A 14718-nucleotide genomic window follows, 5' to 3' on the forward strand; every position below is an offset into this window, starting at 1 on the left:
GGGCAATGGAGAAGAGTCAAATCGATTGTGCACATTATGCTCACTGCAAGTTCGAGAGTCTGAGTACCACACACTACTAGAGTGCTCAGCTTTTGATCACATCCGAACTTGCTTCTCTCACATTTTCAGCCATAACTTAGACCTACACACTTTCCTCTCCCAGCCAAAGTGTGGGCTCTCCATTGCGACTCTCATCACTACAATTTTGGAGCATCGAGAGTCACTCATCAGCCATACACATACTACATCACATGTAACTTTGGTCCCATAGGTCATATTTGACCTCCGAGGACAATAACAAAATCTATCTATCTATCTATCTATCTCTCTCTCTCTGTGGCTTGGAATCAGCCAAGATACACGCGTAGGTGATTGCTGTTGGGGTAAAGCCCCATGTGGCCGGTTAGGCCAGGTGCCCACCCACTATACTTATTCATTATGTACATAATAGAATAAGGGGGCTCACATGTAGAGAGTGAGTTTTAGCCCCTGCAAACACAAGGTCTCACCTCTTCTCCTCTCTTCTCCATCGCTGCATACACACACACACGCTCTCGCTTGCGCACTTCAATTGCGTCTCTCTCTCTCTCTCTCTCTCTCTCTCTCTCTCTCTCTCTCTCTCTCTCTCTCTCTCTCTCTCTCTCTCTCTCTCTCTCTCTCTCTCTCTCTCTCTCTCTCTCTCTCTCTCTCTCTCTCTCTCTCTCTCTCTCTCTCTCTACGACTTGGAATGATCCAAGATGCATGCAGACTGCAGTCCCTCTCTCTCTCTCTCTCTCTCTCTCTCTCTCTCTCTCCCCCCCCCCCCCCCCCCCCCGGCCTGGAGTGATTACAATCTGCATCCCTGCCACTTGGCACAGCCCTATTAGGCCAAAATAAAGCTAAAAAGCAACACCCATAATACGTGAGCTGACACCAATTTAGAAAAGCAAGCGCCCGCGCCGTTGCTATTTTTGTTGCCTTAGGCCTACCATCACCACTGGTCGACTGAGAACGTATTGTTGGTGCTAAGCACCTGTGAAGGTTGCAACCTAGAAAGCACATTGTGGGCTCATGTGCGCAGCTTTAATCGCAGCCGCAATGAGTTCATGCGCACCATTCATACTAGGCGACCTCTTGATCAGAGGCAAGCAGGATCACAAGGAGACTATGTCCCTCAAAAACGCTGCTAGATCTCCTGAGAACAATGTCGCTCCGCTTAAATAGCTAGAGTAGAAAAGAGGCAGAGACTAATTCCTAACGTTTGATGCAGGCCTTCCCCTTCGACTTCTTCATCGTCTTCTTCCTCTACATCATCAACTCCTCTCTCTCTCTCTCTCTCTCTCTCTCTCTCTCTCTCTCTCTCTCTCTCTCTCTCTCTCTCTCTCTCTCTCTCTCTCTCTCTCTCTCTCTATATATATATATATATATATATATATATATATATATATATATATATATATATATATATATATATATATATATATATATATATATATATATATATATATATATATAAGCAAAATAATCAAACGAACGAATTACCTCTTCTGCTCTACGTCACCTCTGCACGTCCTCTGCTCTGCCAATTGTCCTCTCTCTCTCTCTCTCTCTCTCTCTCTCTCTCTCTCTCTCTCTCTCTCTCTCTCTCTCTCTCTCTCTCTCTCTCTCTCTCTCTCTCTCTCTCTCTCTCTCTCTGTGCGCTAGGCGAGGACTACAAGAACGCTATCAAGCTGCTATAGCAGGTGCTAACTGCTTACTTTTCTGCCCGCTTTTTTATCTCTTTTTATTTTAAAAACCATTGCGCTTTAAAAAAAGATAGCAAATAGCTTTACTGGTTCTCAAATCAATGCATGCCAAGTGGCATACCTCCCATTCCTCTATGGCAAAAATCGATCTTACAATGCATGCCAAGTGGCATACCTCCCGTTCCTCTATGGCAAAAATCGATCTTACATAATCAAGGTAAAGACTTGAGCGGAATCCAGAAAGATTTTTCCTAATATAACAAGAACTTGTCGTTTATGTCTCAACGATTTTTATTGTTTGAAGAGTACAAGAAATTATATTCAGAGAAAAAAAAGTGTTACAAGTTGTCTCCCTGCCGTAGGGGAGGGGATCAATGCCCCATGTTTATTTTGGAGATTGGGTGCGATCTGGCTATGCGATCTGGTTTTTGTGAATTCAAAAAAATAGGTAAAATTGAGTACACAAATCATGTAAATTTGGGTACTACCACATATATGGTAACAAGTCTCCCCTAGGAATGATGCAGTGAATGAGAGCTGGCACATAGTGCATAGGGAAGTGCCATGCCCTAAGGACATGATTCAATCCATAAAGGGAAGTAAGCCCAAAGCTTTGTGGAAAGCTTCGAACTTCTCACGAGGCAATGCTTTTGTGAACAAATTTGCAAGGTTGGCATGTCTGCACATAAGCCAAGTTGTCCTCTCTTGCAAAGAGTCTCTTTCTCTCTGACATTGTGGTAATGCACCTCAATGTGCTTTGTGCGAGCATGAAAAAATGGGTTCCTCACAACTGCCAATGCGCTCTGGCTGTCAGTGTAGATGATGTTGGTAGTTCCATGTCCAACACCCAAATCAGCCATACAACGTCTGTGCCACACACACTCAACCGTAGTTGTGAAGACTACCATGTACTCTTCTTCACAACTAAGTGTCCACAATAGGGAGGAAACTTGACTTTTGAGCAACACTTCTCGAGCAATAGAAAAACCGAGCAAGTAAGGTAACCAAAAATCAAAGAAGAATTGATTTGTGCTTTAATGAATCAACAAAGCCCCATCTCGACCATTTGGTGCTGGATGAGAATGAAAATTTGCAAGTACAACTAACTACATACCATTCTACCACATGCCAAGTTTCATCTCCATTGGACATCGTACCATCAAAAATCACATTAGGGTAAGGCCCCGCATCGACGGGTGCAAAAAATTGCCAAGGTAAGGCATCGTCTCGACCATTCGGTGTCGATTGGGGATGAAACTTGCTTAAAACTTAATGATGTGTTAGTGTTAGAAAGCTATGCTATATGTAGTGTGTTATGGCAATCCGCTAGCATGTGAGTCCATACTATTTATAACTAGTATAGATTTATGACTCAGACCATTTCAGATGTTTTGATTGTTATAGTTGTTTCTTTAATAGTATTCAAATTTGAAGGTAAAGGTGACTTTTCTCAAGGAGAATGATCTCAATCCATATCAAGAATACCAATTGCTCTTTAGACACCAACCTCGAGCTTCTAGGTTTTAATAACTAACACACTCTCTCTCCGAGTTTTGTCTCAATGGGATTGAAAGATTGTTGCTCAGTAGGGTCTTGGAACAGCTTAAGACTCAAGAGTTGCTGCCTACCGACCTACAAGTCTGGGTTTGAATGGGAAGCATGGCGGTGGCCCATAGACAGACACTTCCAAAAACCACACACAAGGATGTGTATAACATACTAAAGGTCTCGTTGGATTGGTTCTTCCCCTTGAACAAGCAGTGGGGCAAGCAATGGTTGGAGGCAAGATGGGTGACAATTGTAAAGAACCTCTGGTGCCCACAATGGCCGCTTGGGATGAAGGTTTTTGTATGGAAGGTACTCTGGGGGGCCTTGCTGACTGGGGTAAAAGTCCTAGCTAGAGGTATTGGTCCAAATCGATGCCTGCAATGTAGATCCGCAAGTGAAAACCTCCTCTTTAAGGAATTCTTGATGATCTGTTGCTTTGGCAAGAAAGATATGCAAGTGGGTTCAAAAGACATGGAAGATTGGGTTCTTCAAGAATGATCTCTTCATGGGTGGGAAGGTGTTCAAGAGCCAACCACTACTAATCAGTACCAAAATTGTCAGGTTCTGTTACTTCAAACATGTCTGGAAGACCAGGAACTATCGACTATTCAAGAACGCCCCTAAAACAGCTAGGTGCATGGAAAGCATTCAAGAAAGCAAGGAAGCGATTATAGCCAATGGGAAATGGAGAAACTCTCATAAGTGGAATAAGGTCTTGATTGCCGCATTATCTAAACCACATGGGTAAGTGTCTTCTCCTTGTCCAACCAAGTGTTCTATCTTTGCCATGGGGTGGCCCCCCTATTAGCCAATGTAAGGATGGTTGCTAAAAGATGTCATGGCTCGACACAAGCATGACTAGTAATCGTAATTCTTTTGGGTTGTTAATATAATCCACTCACGATTGTGAGTTTTACCAAAAAAAAGAAACTAACACACACTCTCTATAACTCTTATCTTTTTTCCATCTGGCTACCACCTTCAAATGAGTCCTATGAAGCCCAAGGAACTACCTGCTTAGACTCTCACCGCCCAACCTCCCGTATATATAGCCCTTGGTCTGAATCCCCAGTCCACATTGGTAGCCAATCGCTTAGCCCGGGTCTGTGACCCCCCCTGGGGATGCCCTTGGCCTGACATTACTCCCCCCTTGGAGAAGTGTTTCCATCCTTGAAGACAAAAGTGGGAAACTTCTTCTTAAGAACACTAATGTTTTCCCAAGTGGTGCCTTCTTCAGGTCGATTTTTCCACTTGATTAAAGCTTGACAACGTACATGATGACGTGTATGTAAATCATGATAGTCAAGAATTCACTCAGGTTCATGCGCGGTTGGATAGGAGGTTCAACAAAATCAACCAAAATCTAATGGTCAATGACATTGTCGTCCCCATGTAATTGTTTACGTAAACGGCTTACATGAAATATTGGATGGACACAAGAGAGTGTCGGTAATGAGAGTTTGTAGGCACAATCACCAACTTTCTTGAGTCTCTTGAAAGGGCCACAATATCTTGGAGATAATTTAGGTGTTGGTCCAATCTTCAGACTTTCTGAATGCTCTGGCACGTGAAAACACTTCTACCTCTTCCTCAAAGGTAACTTGCCAACGTTTCTCATCAGCATACTTCTTATACCTATCCTACGCTTGCCAAACATTCTGATGAGCAAGTTTTAGCATATCCATATGGTCTTGGATAAAATCCTTAACCTGCTGGAGTTTTTTGGTTGCCAACCCCGCCGTAATGGGTGCCCTAGGTTAAAAACCATACATGAGCATGGAAGGACTAAATCCAGTTGTGACATGCTTAGCACTATTATAAGCAAACTCAAGAAGAGGTAGATACTCTTCCCATTCTGTTTGTTTCTTGCTAACGTATGCGCGTAGCATATCCTTCAACACTTGGTTAACTCGTTCAATTTGACCATCCGTTTCTAGATGATCTGCTGTACTGAGATTGAGTTGTGTACCCAATCGTTTAAACACAACCCTCCAAAAATGACTATTAAACTTGGGATCATGATCACGTACAATGTTACTTGGCAAGCCATACAACTTGTACAGATTGTCCACAAATAACTTAGCTAATTCTGGAGTCTTTATGGTCGACTTGGTTGGAATAAACTTGCATAGTTTAGTCAACCGGTCTATGACCACCCATACTGAGTCATGACCTCATACAGTGGTTGGTTCCCCACAATAAAATCCATAGAGATACTTTTCCATTTCCCCATTGGGAATCTCCAAAGGATATAAAAGTCCTCCTGCCTTCAAGCGCTCTGCTTTGTTAACTTGACATTTTTGGCAATGCAAGACATAGTCTTGAACAAAGTCATGTAAACATGACCAGTAAAACTATCGTCGTACGAGAGCATAAGTCTTTTTAATACCCGGGTGCCCTGCACTTGGACTGTCATGACATTCATAAAGAATTTGGCGCTGAATGTCTGTGTCGGTTGGTACACAAACTCTCCCCTTGTGGAGTAGCTACCCATTATCGATGGAAAAATTCTTCCATCGCTGCAATTCATCACTCGACAGAGGAGAACTATGTGTGGAGGTTAACAACACACTACCAGCATTAGAGTGAGAAGAATCCCTCATTTGAACATGGCTCCACACTTTGGAGTATGCATCATCATGCTCACATTTGCCCTTCAGAGAATCCAAAAACTCACTGCGAAGTTCCGTGAACAAAAGAGAATTGATCTTAGGCATACGACTAAGAGCATCAGCCACCACATTGTATCGTCCTTTATGATACCAGAGCTTTGCATCATACTCCTCAAGGATCTTAGCCAACCTGGCCTTTCGCCCCTTCACGTCTGTTTTTTGTGTAAACCATTTTATGCTTTCATGGTCAAACACAATCTCAAACTGAGCTCCATACAAAAAATGGCGCCATGTCTTTAACGCAGACATTATTGCATAGAGTTCGCGTTCATAAGCAGAATAATTTTGTTGTGTTGAATCAAGCTTCTTGCTTTCAAATGCAATTAGACTGCCCTCCTGTAGAAGGACTGCCCCAATAGCATGGTTACTGGCATCCAATTCCAAAACAAATGGCTTCAAAGGATCCACAATAGCTAGAATAGGAGTTGTAGCCAATGCATCCTTGAGCGTATCAAAACTGTGCTACTGAGCGGCCCCCCACTGGAAGGTTTTTCCTTTACCTTCCAGTTGGTCCGCCATTGGAACAACAATATTAACATAGTTTTGTACGAACGTTCAATAAAAACCTGCAAATCCCAAGAAAATCTATAACTCTTCCAGATTTTTAGGAGAAGGCCACCTCTGAATGGCATCCATTTTGGATTGATCCATGTGCAACCCAATAGCTAAGATAACATGCCCTAAATCGTGGATTTTCTCCTTGAGAAAATCACACTTGGATTCTTTGGCATATAAATTATTTGTTTGTAACAATTCAAACACCTACCTCAGATGTTGCAAGTGCTCTTCCTCAGAAGTACTATATATGAGAATTCCATTGAGAAAAATGATAACAAATTTGTCCAAGTACGGTCTCAAGACACTATCCATGAGTGTCATGAATGTTGCGAGCACATTGGTTAACCCAAAAGACATAATCCAAAACCCCCCAAACCTTATTCAGAATGCAGTTTTGGGTATATCAGCAAGTCGAATACGTACTTAGTGATAGCCCAATCACAAGTCTATCTTTGTAAAAATACGAGCATGAGTGAGCTTGTCGAACAACTCATCCACGCGTAGTAATGGGTATTTGTTCTTAACAGTGATCGCATTTAATCCATGGTAATCTTTGCACATGCGTATACTACCATCATTTTTTTGCACTAATAGGATAGGAGAAGTCCAAGGTGAAGAGCTTGGTTGGATAAAATCTCTGTTAAGATAGTCAGCAAGCTGACGTCCACCTCAGCAGCTTCAGAATAACTCATTCTGTAGGGTGGTTTATTGACTGGTTTACTGCCTGCAACCACGTCTATGCCATGTTGCATAGATCGTGTCGGCAGTAATTCTGATGGAAAATCATAAGGAAAAATTTATGAATGTCCATTAATATTTTTTTAGATGACTAGCAACCTTTGTTTGTTGAGAAGTAGGCATTGCTGGAAGAGATGAGAGAGAAGCATGCGGCGTTGAGGAATGTTCAACAGATTCAACATTGGAAAGAAAATGACACAATGAGTAACACAAGAAAACTTCTTCTATTTCATTATCAAAAGTGAGCTTCATAAGCTCTGTTGTACATATTAGTGGTGAGGAAGACACATCCTTCTCTCCTAACAACAACACATGTGTGCCATGGGATTCAAACATCAAACTATTGTGCTCGTAGCTATGCTTCAATGATGGTCCTAGGCTATGCAACCGTTCTCTACCAAGTACCACATCTGCGCGCTCCATATTCATAACCTGGAAATCCAAGAATGTGGAATAGCCTTGAATTTCCAACGGTACAGCTCTGACTTGAGTATCCCATACTTTGGCATCATAATTGTTCATCATTGCTACCTTGTAGCAATGGGAACTCGGTGTTTGGGGCAATTTGAATTTTTTCACTAATCCGTAGTTAATGAAATTGTGAGTAGCACCGTCATCTACCAAGATACGCACCTTATTCCCTTGAAGAGATCCGTACATACGCACTAACTCATAAGGACCGAAGGTCTATTTCCACATGGAAGCTGTGATACAACATTCATGCACCACCTTGGTCTGTGTTACCTCCACCTTGGAGAAACGTGAGGAAGACTCAAGAGGCAGCAGTTGCACCGTGTGCACTGCTTTCTCCTTGCTTTGAGCAGCAGATTTCCCCTTGGTACAGTCCTCTTTGCCATGGCCGCTTTCCAAGAATTGAAAGCATAACTTCTCTCTTTTAGCCTTCTCAAACTCCTCAGAAGAGAGAGGCCCGCGAGAACCCTTGGTTTTTTTAGCTGCGTCAAAATTGGCTACTAGAAATTTCCTTTTATTGTACCCATGTTGTGTGTGTGTATTACCATGTATATTAGCAGGCACATGATTATTATGTGATTTCTTTTCATCTGGATCATCATGAATGTGGGCTTTTACTATGGACTCCTCAAGCGTTTTAGGGTCCTGAGTCTTAACGTGCTTCTTAAGCTCTGGGGTCAGACCATGGATAAACCCACGTACTTGTTGATAGGTGTCTAGCCCTTCCAACTTGAGGATAACATCCCGATAGTGAGAGATATATTTAAGAAATAATGGGTGTTGGCGCATGGAACACGTGTCCCAAGCAGTCCAATTTCTATCTGCCTCATTTGTGGGAAGAAACTCTTTTCGAAACATAGACTCAAAGGCTGTCCAACTCTGTGGTATGATATCTTCTCCTTGAGAGACATCCACCATTTATAGGCCTTGCCTTCAAGAGTCAAACTTGTCTGTAGTGCTATTACTGCATCCAGAGTACATCGTAAGGCATGAATTCCATCCCACTTGCTGAAAAAGATAAATATTCATAAATGAACATCTACATGTTTAAAATTCAAGAAACCTAGACTAAAAAAAAGGGTTTTTTGTACAAAATAAACTTAGATAGAAAATTTTGTACAAATGAATAATGTTAGCTACACCACCTTACACAAGACACATTTCCCATTAAGTTTTTGTAGATCCTAGCACACTCAAACCTAGTTCTTTTTTAGGTTGAGTGAATACCAATCCGGATGATGGAATTGAAGCCATATTTCCACCAGTAGCAAAAGCTATATTCCAAAAAAAACTATGAGTACGACTCAGTATGGTGCATTCCAAAACCAACAGTTAGCTTATCAAGTTAGCAAAATCAGCATTTCAAAACCTAATCTAGTTTCATCATATAAGAATTAGCCTCTAGGCCAATTGGCATAGCCTACCAAGAATTCAACAATCAATAAACAAGCAAGTAAAAAGTTTTGGTAACTACAATGTACTTTTCCCTTCATTTTATTGTACAATAGTATATGAATCAATCTGCTTTCTAGCAGCCATACTCTTAAAAAAACATGTCAAAAAATTGACCCAAAAGTAGATTTATCGAAGTCAACCATATACAACAAAACTTGAGTAAGGAATATGGTTTATGATAAAGGACTAAGATCCTTTATTGATTATAGTTGTGATTTTTTATTGTTCTTGCATCATTTTTTTTGTTATGGATGTGCTGCCAAAATTTTTGTAGCCATGTTATGTGCTAAAGTGGTTTTGCACGTTGGATGCATCACCCTAAGTAGGATGGAGTGCTCACCCATGTGATGGAATTGGATTACGGTTTATTATCTTGGATGGGATTATGAAGTAGTTTTGATGGTTTATGGTAGATGTGTAAGGGTAGAGGTGTTGTACAATCTGATTGCTTTGAAAAGGATTGTTTGTGCATATGCAAAGTACTATTTTCATTTGACTCATGTGTTATGTTTCTCATGATAGTGTTGCTACAAGATTAGCATCACCTACATTGCTTAGCCTTAGATGAAAGGATCGATGCCCTCATGTGTTATGTTTCTCATGATAGTGTTGCTACAAGATTAGGATCACCTACATTGCTTAGCCTTCGATGAAAGGATCGATGCCCTCAATATTTGCTAGATCGAGGGTGTTGCTTAGATCTTCTTCTTCTTTGTTAGGCTCATCTACACAGTTAGTGAATTGGGGTTGCATGACTTACATGGTTAATGCATTGGGTATCTTGCCTTGGATTTACCTGAACACATGGTGTGGCACCAAAGAGGTGTGGAGCCTAAATTGGTATGGTTGGCGTTTATTTCCTACCACTTATTGGTATTTGGAATCCTTCAGAGCTTTGGTTCAAGGAGGGAGGTGAAGCGGCCTTGGATTAGGTCTGATGGCTCAAGTAAGTTGAAGGTGTGGCTCGCTCCCTATACGAATTGAAATTCTCTTTTTTCCTAGTAGGAGCAGAAGTGGATGTGTGGACCGATCGATCCCTACACAAGGTATCATGCTTCTACTAATTTATTTTTTTGAAGCTATGGTATACCCAAATTTTGTCATTGCATTAATTCATGGTTTGTCTGCTTCATTTAGACAGAGAATTTAAAGAATTGTCAGTATCCTATGTCTCTATACACTCTATTTCACTCTCCACTCCTCTCTCTCTCTCTCTCTCTCTCTCTCTCTCTCTCTCTCTCTCTCTCTCTCTCTCTCTCTCTCTCTCTCTCTCTCTCTCTCTCTCTCTCTCTCTCTACACAATGCGCTGTACACATATATTCACCCTCCACTTGGTCATTTTTTTAGTACGCTTTCATTCATACACATTCAAGGGTAGCACTAGCCGCTAGTTATCTCTGGGGATGTAGTCTAGCTCATGGATAAAAATCCATGCTAGGTTGGGCACTAAGAGCTCCTCCCCTATGCAAAAGCTTTTGAAACTCTGATGTACACATATATTCACCCTCCACTTAATCATTTTTTTTAGTACACTTGCATTCATACACATTCAAGGGTAACACTAGTTGTTGTTAGGTACCTCTGGATGCAGTCCAATTCATAGCTTAAACTTCATGCTAGGTCGGAAACCAAGAAACCCTCCCATATGCAAATGATTTCACAACTCTAGTGTATATTGATATTGTTTAAAATTGTGAACTACATAATCTTCCTTAGACCCTTGGGGAGGGGCATCTCTCATTCATTACTTTCATAGACAATGCAGCTTGTAAGGTTTGGATGAAGCATACTAAGGTTTGGATGAAGCATACTGAGGATGCATTAGATATCACTAAGAATCGGATTGTGTACATTGAAAATAAAAGAAAAAGCATGAATTCTTGAGAATTGATAATGGTGGAGATTATGTCTCTCGTTCCAATGCTTTTGTGATAGAATGGCATTAAGATAGACCTTATTGTTCCTCATACAGCTACCCAAAATGGAGTTGCCAAGAAAATGAATGGCACCATTCAACATAGAGTTTGTAATATGTTATTGTGCTAAGTTTTCATATGGTTTTTGGGTTGAAGCTAAGAAGACCAAAATTCATGTGCCTAATAGATCACCAATGAAAGTACTTGATGGTGATGTTCCCAAAAGAAGCCTGCAGTGGTTGTACCTTTGTAGGATCATTTTCGAGTCTTTGGTTGTGAAGCCTTTGTGCATGTGCCAAAGGAGCTCAAAAAGATGCTTGAACAAAAGTCACAAAAGTGCATCTTCTTGGCTATGAAGAAGATGGCGAGATGTTTGTGGGACCCAATTTCTCATAAGATACTACATACCAGTGATGTCATATTCTATGAGAGGAAAAGGTAGTCATTACTAGATTTATGGAAAATCTGAGCAAGAATCATTGGGAGGTAATGGAAGCTGATATGAAATACTTGAATGGCACAAAAAAGCTGTGATTTTGCATTGGATGCAAGGACCATGCGTAGTTGGCTACAAAAATACTAATTATGCAAGAATGTGAACAACATAGGGGTGGCATCAAGTTATTTCTTTACCAACATAATGGTCAGCCTTAAACAAGAGAGAAAAACAAGTGCAAAAAATGAGAACACTCAAATTGGGAAGCTTGAATACTTTGGTGTTATCCAACATATCTTAAGATATGTTTGAGCAGGTTTGATGTCTTCAACTTTGCTCCAAGTGGTGTCATGACATCTACTCTCAATGAACCGTGCAACATGACAAGAGTAGGCTAGTGCATATTGACTCAAGACACATATGAAGTGATAAGAGGGATGCATTTTCACTCCCAAGCATTGTGAGCAAGTGGTGTTCCTATCAGACTCAATTGATATGCACTGGTTTTTTGTGATTCAGATTGTATCGTGTAACAGACAAGTGTTTGAGGGTGTGAAAGTGGAAGACCCAAAGCTAGGTACATGTGTATGGTAATTTGAAGGAGCATTACACAAATTTTTTTTGAAACTACCACCCTTTCCGTTCATTTTACTTAAGAGAAAACCTACCTTTTTGCACTCACCTCTTGTATCTTTTCTACCCCTCCCGTAGTAAACCCACCTCTTAATGCTCATTTTTGTTTTTTGCCCTCCCTGAAGACACTTGACAACCCACTTTTTGTGGTCATTTTTTTATTTTTTTCCCCCTCCCTAAAGGAATTTCACAACCCTCTTTGTAATTACATGGTTTCTTCAATGGCATTGCTAAGTCTTGGTCTCCTTTTGGAAATTCTGCCACTTTGGACCTTTCCTTTACTTCTTTACCCCACTAATTTTCTCCCGAGGAGTATCTACCACTCCTCCTTAAGAGGTGTGTGTCCATGGATAATCAGGGGTCCTCAAGCCATCTTTAAGCTAGCCCGCATCTTCCTTTTAGAACACATCGTCCTTGTTACCTTGTAGGTAACGTTCCAACACACTTCAAAGGTATTCAAGACTCACTTTTATTTCACTTTAGTCCCATAAAATCACATTGATTGAAAGGGATTTTATTAGGACTTTTATCCTTTTGGCACCCTAAGGTCTTGAGATGCACCATTGACTGACATTGGCACCTTTGAATGTTGCTTCACACTTGAGCCATGAGACACACTTTACAACAAGCTTCGTAATCTTGGTCCTTTCACTTTTTTTATTTTCTCTCTTTAGAATGGCCGATTCTAGAGAGAGAAAATATTTTACAATCACTCACAGTTGTGAGTTTTGCAAAAAAAAAAAGGTTGTCTTTTCTTTTAGGAAAAAAGATTTTTTCCACCTTTGTGATTCAACCCTCCCTTCACTTCACTCCTCCTTTTTTTAGTTAAACTCACAATCGTGAGTAGATTATATTAGCAGCCCAAAGGAATTACAATTACTAGTCATGCTCGTTTCGAGCCATGACGTCTTCCAGCAAACATTAGTACATCGGCTAATGGGGGCCCACCCTGTGGTGGCAAGGGTTAAAAACTAGGCTGGCTCAGGATTAAACTCTTACCCATGCAGTTCCGATATTGCTGCAGGCACAACCTTGTCCCACTCTTCACAGTTCCTCCGTTTCCCAATGGCAATAATCGCTTCCTTGCTTTCTTGAACGATCTCCGTGAACCTTGCTGTTTCAATGAGGTTCTCAAAAAGTCGACAATTCCTGGCCTTCCAGGTATGTTTAAAGTAACAGAACCTGACAATTTGTGTATTGATTAGAAGCAATTGGCTAATGATCGCCTTTCCACCCATGAAAAGATCGTTCTTGCACAACTCAATCTTCCATCTCTTTTGAACCCACTTGCATATCTTTCGTGCCAAGCCACATATCCTCAAACAATCCTTCAAAAGGTGAGGGAGGTTCTCACTTGCTGATTTGCATTGTAGACATCTATCTGGACTAATACCGCTAGCTAGGACCTTTACCACAGTTGACAAGGCCTCCAGAGCACCTTTCATACAAAGACCTTCATCCTAAGCGGCCATTGTGAGCACCAAATGTTCTTTACAATTGTCACCCATCTTGCCTCCGGCCATTGCTTGTCCCATTGTTTGTTCAAGGGGGAGAACCAATCCAGTGAAACCATGAGGATGTTGTAGACCTCCCATGCTTTCCAATCAAACCTAGACTTGCAGGTCAGTAGGCAACAAATATCAAGCTGTTCTAAAACTCTATTTACCAGCAATCTCTCAGTCCCATTGAGATTGAACTAGGTCACTGCTACTAAAGTCTCAAACATGGCCCAATTGATGAAGTCCCTTGTTGTTCATCTTTTTGGCCACCTCCCTCAAGCAGGGTTCAACGGGATGCTTCTCGCCTTAGAAAGCCAAGGGGACCAATGAGATATCGAGTTGTGAAAGTATCTAGTTACCTCTCCCCATTCCAAGGCCTCCATTGCTTTGTTGCACTTTCAAGCCAACTCGCTAGTTAAGCCCACAAGCTTCAAGCTAGACCATCAAGGGGCAAGCAATTTGTTGTGTAGATTTAGCCCTTTCCACTGGCTACCTTGCGAGTATAGTTTGGCATTGTCCATCATGGCCTTTGTCATAACAGCCCTGGCTTGATCTTGCTTCGTGATTGCAACCACAAACTTGGCACACTGGGCCTCCACGTGAGTAATAGGGTTTAGAATTCTGAGATCGCCTTGCCCCATCGGCCTCGCTATGGCCTCCCAGATTGCCCACTACTAAGGCAGTGAGTCTTTATTGTTTTTTTTCTAGAGGAATTTTTCACTAGTTGTTAGAACTCCTTCCAATTACATATGGCTATCTTAAGCAACGGGCCATTAAATGATAAATATGGGAGCATAAACAAATTGATCACTTTCAATCTGCTCTCAAAAGGGAGCACATACTCCCAACTATGAAACTTGCTCCTTATCTCATCCAAAACTCATGAGAATCTTTGCTTGTGGGTTATATCCACCCCCAGAGGGGCTCCCAGGTGCCTAAACACCATCCGTATGAACACAATCTCCCTGGACCACATTGACAGATTGAACGAGTCATCTTCTGAGAGAGAGATCAATCTAGATATATTGCAGTTCGACCCTGACACAATGGCATACGTTTGCACAATCT

This window comes from Adiantum capillus-veneris, chromosome 6 (assembly GCF_014529385.1).
Source record: "Adiantum capillus-veneris isolate H3 chromosome 6, ASM1452938v2, whole genome shotgun sequence".
Taxonomy (NCBI): Eukaryota; Viridiplantae; Streptophyta; class Polypodiopsida; order Polypodiales; family Pteridaceae; genus Adiantum; species Adiantum capillus-veneris.